This window comes from Sceloporus occidentalis, unplaced genomic scaffold (assembly GCF_023333645.1).
Source record: "Sceloporus occidentalis isolate IW3139 unplaced genomic scaffold, rSceOcc1.0.p SCAF_1, whole genome shotgun sequence".
Lineage (NCBI taxonomy): Eukaryota > Metazoa > Chordata > Lepidosauria > Squamata > Phrynosomatidae > Sceloporus > Sceloporus occidentalis.
In genome coordinates this window covers 78,414,614-78,420,574 of record NW_028316981.1, presented here as the reverse complement: position 1 = coordinate 78,420,574, position 5,961 = coordinate 78,414,614, and the positions used below count along the sequence as shown (strand labels likewise).

At 43.2% G+C, this 5,961-nt stretch overlaps 1 non-coding gene across 1 annotated transcript; it reads right to left on the bottom strand.

Annotated features, from left to right (window-relative positions):
* Positions 1-4,709: 4,709 nt before the first annotated feature.
* Positions 4,710-4,900, bottom strand: LOC149321663 (U2 spliceosomal RNA). The gene has a single exon (XR_016279507.1). It is a non-coding gene; the product is annotated as a U2 spliceosomal RNA (small nuclear RNA).
* Between the last annotated feature and the right edge of the window lie 1,061 nt (positions 4,901-5,961).

Sequence of the window (5,961 nt, the reverse complement as noted above, 5' to 3'; positions counted from 1 at the left end):
TACTATAAACATTTCCATGCCAAACTAATGTCTTCCATATTGTGTTAAACCATGTTGATCACCTGCTAGGGGGCAGAAAGGGGCTGCCCATTTCTGAGTTAAGACCAGAATAGTTTAGCAAACATACAAGCCATAATATGTGCTATCACAATACTTTTGTTCTTTACTTTAGCAAGAGGGAAGAACTGACAGTCCCCTTCTGTCTGTCCATTCTTTTCACCCCTGTAAAGTTAAATCTAAAGTTGTATGTTTGCTAAGCTATTCTGGTCTTAAATCAGAAACAGGCAAGTTTCCAATCTGAAATGTGGATCCCTTTTATGTCCAAAGGGCTTGAAGTAAACGAAAATCTGCCACTGGGTGTGGAAAAATGTGCTAGCTTTGTGTATTTTGCCTGGAGATGGCACTCCTGGTCTCAGGCAGAGGTTTTCTTTTGGCTGTGCCTGCATTTGGAGAGCCTTTATAGTTCAACTGTCATTCTGAGGTTTCATCATGAGCACTGAGTAGCAGCATTGTGGTAGCTTGCTATAGGAACATGAGCCATAACAGATCAAATCACCACCAATATCATATCTCCAATACAATCAAGATTTGGTACTGACAAACATTAGCCCTAGTGATTCCAGTGCAGCAAAAGATGACCGAGTCAGGATGCAATCCTCTGCTGTTCAGGGGAGTGAATTAACACATTAAAATGTGGGTCAGCAAATGTTAAGCAACTAGATGATAGATATGAATATGCACATTTACTTCTTCAAGTACAGGGTGTCAAAAAATTGTTTCAACAAAACATTGCCAAAGTATGTAACACCACTGTCTGCGTCTCAACTGAATGCAAAATTGAAGCCATCAAATTTACAAGGCAAATTATTGTCAAATATTTAAATTCTAAAACATGGCTCTAAGATTATTATAAGCGCTGACGTGCAAAAAAAATAAAAACAAGGATATGTCTGTGGTTGTTCGTCTGCATACAGTCTTGCCCCAGGAACAGAAGCACAGAAAGAAATGTCCTGCCAGCAGCCTTAAAGATTTGGATACAGAAAAATCTGTGAGCAGGCTTATTTCTTGTACAGTACATGAATGGGAATGTTTTCACTTACTACAGGGAGAAACTGTATTTCTTTAGGTGTTGAGGCATGTAGTTTAATGGTGGGGCTTTTGTCTATTCATCACCAATAATAAATATATAGCATCACATTTCAGTATTAACATCAACAACACCCCACCATCATTTTGTGCTTGGCATATACTTACTTTTCCCTTCCTCAGATGAACTTTGGACTGGCTCACAAAACATTGTGGCATGATATATGTGTCACAGGATGCTGTTAAAGTTGGGGTTTTGTTTTTTTGCTGAAACAGGGCAACACCTCTAACCCTGGAATTCATCATGGTAATGACAACTTTGAACAAAGTGTGACATCTTTCGAGAAAGGCTAGTACTGCATGCAACAATTCCAAGTCAACTCAAATTCCAACAACAATAGTTCATGACACCCTTATGGAGCATAAGAAATGAACTCCTGAGTATTGGTCTGAAATATGCATAAGTAGACTGCCATCCTTCAAATATCTGCAGCAACATTTTAAAACCAATGACTACTCCAATCACAAACACCATCCATTCAGCATCTCTTAAAGTTTAACAAAACTCTGGTCCAGGCCTTTTTTTAATGGAAAATCTGAAATCCCTGTGGAGCTGTTTAGCAGAAAAAGGGGACTAAATTGCCACTCCTTCTTCTGAACAGTTTATTGACAAGATTCCAATTTTGTTTTTAAACTCTGGTTGCCGCAGGTTAGACAGAATAAACACACAGGTAGCATCCACTCCTTGGTAGAGGCAAAAGCTTGTCATTATTGTGTGCCTTCAAGTCATTTCTTACTTATGACAACCCTAGGATGAACCTATCATGGGGTTTTCTTGGCAAAATTTGTTCAGAGGGAGTTTGCCATTGCCTTCCTCTAAAGCTGAGAGAATGTGATTTGCCCAAAGCCACCCAGTGAGTTTCCATTCGAACCTTGGTCTCTCGAGTCCTAGTCCAACATTCAAGCCATACCAGCTTTCATGGGTAAAAGTTGGGTCCATTAAATTAAAAAATGGAACTCACTGATTTCTGAAAATGGGGAAAGGATCCAGGGGTCTTAGTAGACCACAAGCTAAGGATGAGTTATCAGTGTGATGCAAAAGTCAAGGGAAGGAGTATCCAAGTCAAGGGAAGGGGTAGTTTTACAATATTCTGCTTTTATCACCAGAAATACTGTGTCCAGTCCTGGACACCACAGTTCAAGAAGGATATTGATAAACTGGAGCAAGTCCATAGGAGGACAAGCAAGATGATCTGTATGAGAAATGGCTTAAGGACCTCCAAGGATTTAGCTTGGAGAAGAGAAGATGGAGAGTTGATATGCCATATTTAAATATCTGAAGGGATGTCATATAGAAGATGGGACGAGCTTGTTTTCTCTTGCTGCAGAGATTAAAACAGGAAATCGTGGATTTAAATTATAAGGAAAAAAAATTCCACCTAAGCATTAGGAGGAAATTATTGTCTGTAAGAGCTGTTCAGCAGTAGAATAAACTGCTTAATGGGTGGAGGAATCTCCTTCTTGGGAGGTCTTTAAAAAGAAGTGGGATGGCCATCTTTTGGAACTGTTTTGAGTATTCCTGCATGGAAAGATGGCCCTTCTGGTCCCTTCCATTGTTCCGGGTCCTAGTCTCTGGAGCAGTAGAAAACAAGCTTGTTCCCTCCTCAATATGACATCCCTTCAAATACTTAAACAAGGCTATCATATCACCTCTTAACCTTTTCTTCTCAAGGCTAAACATCCCTAGCTCCCTGAGTCATTCCTCATAGGACATGGTTTCCAGACCCTTCACCATTTTGGTCGCCCTCCTTTGGACACGCTCCAGCTTGTCAATATTGTCAATATTAAATTATGGTGCCTTGAACTCAGTGTTTCAGGTGAGGCCTGGCCAAAGTAGAATAGAGTAGCAATATTACTTGCCTCGAAATCAGAAGGCAGCCATTAAGGAACTAAATCAGGTCCTTAATTATATAATTGTCATTCATTTATATAGTGAGCCACCAATATACATGGCATGTTACAAGTAATACAGCTAAAAACAGTGGGACCTGCCAAAGGCATACAACCTAAAATATGTGTGTGTGTGTGTGTGCGCGCACACACACACACACACACACACACACACACAGTCAAGCTCAGCAGGATATCAAAGTTCAGAAATTCAGGTCCAGTAGTACAAATGCAGATATATTTGTTAAGAAAACATATACAGTCTGGTGACTTTCACCGTCAGAACTAACCACCAACTGTACAAAATCATAAACTGCACACAATTCAGACATCAGGCAAGCTTCACTCTAATTTGATAAAATTAATAAACACATCCCTCCTAGCTTTCCTCATGGCACCCCTTTCCTCTGTTGTTACAGCCGGACCTTTTCTCTGCCATGGCTTTGGGCCTGCTGCCTGCCTCCTTTCCTGGGTTATCTCACCACCAGACTGAGTGCTCAGCCTAAAGCAAAGTTCACAAACAGTCCTAAAACATGCTATAACTACTAATCATAGAGTTGGAAGAGACCACAAGGGCCATCCAGTCCAACCCCATTCTGCCATGCAGGAACTCTCAATCAAAGCACCCCTGGGACATATGGCCATCCAGCCTCTGTTTAAAGACCTCTAAATAAGGAGACTCCACCACACTCTGAGCTGGAATCTCTTTTCCTGGAGCTTGCATCAGGACTGCATTATGGAAGGACAAAAGTTTATGTAACTCCTTATACAGAGAGGGAAGGAAGGAAGGAAGGAAGGAAGGAAGGAAGGAAGGAAGGAAGGAAGGATACTGATATAAAACTAAAGAGTACAATTGTACAACAAATTATCCAGATACAATACGAAAAAATCAAAAATAAAGTATCATACAAAGAAAACTGACAAACTGGCATGCTTTCCAGGGCAGGACTGACTTGCCCACCTTGGGCAAGGCTACATCCACACTGCAGATACTATCCAGTTTGACGCCGCTTTAACTTCCATGGCTCCGTGCTATGGAGTTCTGGGATGTGTGGTTTTGTGAGACCTTTAGCCTTCTCTGTCAGAAAAGCCCGGGTGCCAGAATAAATGACAACTCCCAGGATTCCCCAGCACTGAGCCAGAGCAGTTAAAGCGGTCTCAAGCGGGATTATTTCTGCAATGTGTTTTAGGCCCCTGTATTTGAAGCCCTCTGCAGGCTTTGCCAAGTATAAGAGCCCAGAGAAAGGGCAGACGGGGGGGGGGGAGTCAGAAACAGCAAATGGGGAATCACAGCTGCATCCACACTGGAGACACAAACCGGTTTGGCACAGCTTTAACTCTTTGTCTGGCTCTTTGCTATGGAATTCTGGGAGTTGGAGTTTGTTGTGGGCCCAGAGTGGAGCTCTGCTCCGCTCTGGGCCCACAACAAACTCCAACTCCCAGAATTCCATAGCCTTGAGCCACAGAAAGAGTTAAAGCTGTGCCAAACCAGATTATTTCTCCAGTGTGGATGCAGCCTGCCTCACACTCTCAGTCTCAGAGGATGGCAATGGCAAACCCCCTCTGAAAAATCCTTCCAAAGTCTCATAGTCACGAAAGACCCCCTGGAGGAAGGTAGCATTATCCCCCTTGGCTTCTTAATCTATTTTTCAACCAGAGAAATTCCCCCCAGAGGGAGGTGCACCGTTCCTGGAGGCACTGCAATACCAGGTCGATGCGTGGAGTGGACGGAGCAAGCTCCTATTCCATCTCCCAGCTCCAAAAATCCATTTAATATATAGTCCTCAAATAGAGGACGTATCAGATATTAAACTGATAAGAACAGATACTACACTTGATCTTAGCCAAAAGGCCGAGAAGCGATGCCGATTGCTCTCCCAGGCTCCCAAGGCACTCTTTCCAGTGCCCCTCCAGGTGACGGTGAGCTGCCCAAGAGGCCGGCGCCTCTCCCGATGCAGCAGGGTTGGCAATCCCTGCAAACACATTCCACAAAGAACGGCTCCAAACCGGGCCGATTTAAGCTAATTTTTAATGTGTTGCGTCCACCAAGGCAAGTTCCGTTTGCTTCTCTCTCCCCATTGGTGATAAATTTGCATGGCCCCGCCCCCTATCCCGCCTCTTTTGCGTTCTCTCTTTATTAACCCTTTGTCATGATATTTCCCACCATTTCCACAGCGGAGGCAGCAGGAGTGCTTCTGCAGAGCCCAGTTTGTGAAACGTTCCAGGTCATTTGGGACAAAGAGTGACCAGACGTCCTAGTTTTACAGGACATGTCCTCCATTTCAGCATTCTGTCAGGGAGGATTTCCAAAATGCCCTCCCTTCGGAGCAGTGGTTCCCAAACTGTGCTCTTTGAGGGATTTTGGACTTCATCTCCCAGAATCCCAGACCATTGACCAACATGGTTGAGGCTTCTGGGAGCTGAAGTCCAAAATCTCTTAAAGGGCACTGTTTGAGAACCACTGCTGCGGAGCATGACTAAGAAGTACGAGTGTCTCTTGCTTTTATTTGGCAACGTCCTACATTTTCCTGACTGTCCTACATTTTGCAGTTGCCTTGTCCTCCTTAGTGGTGAGGACAGCTGGTCACTCTAGATGCAAGATAAATAATAAAGAGATAATGGTATGTTGATCTTTATTGTACAGTTACAGAGCATTAACACAAAAGAAGACAGTCATGCAAAACATTATAAAAAGCTAAACAGTATAAAACCCATGAGAGCCAGTGTAGTGGTTTGAATGTTGGACTATGACTGGAGACTGGGGTTCAGTTCCCAGCTTGGCCACGAAAGTCCACTGGTGACCGTGGGCAAGTCACACTTTCTCAGCCTCAAGGGCACTGTCTCAGCCTCTCATTCAAGAAACATATCTAGGGGCAGCCTTCAGGTCATTTTTTGTGTGTGCCTTCAAGTAATTTCCAACTTATG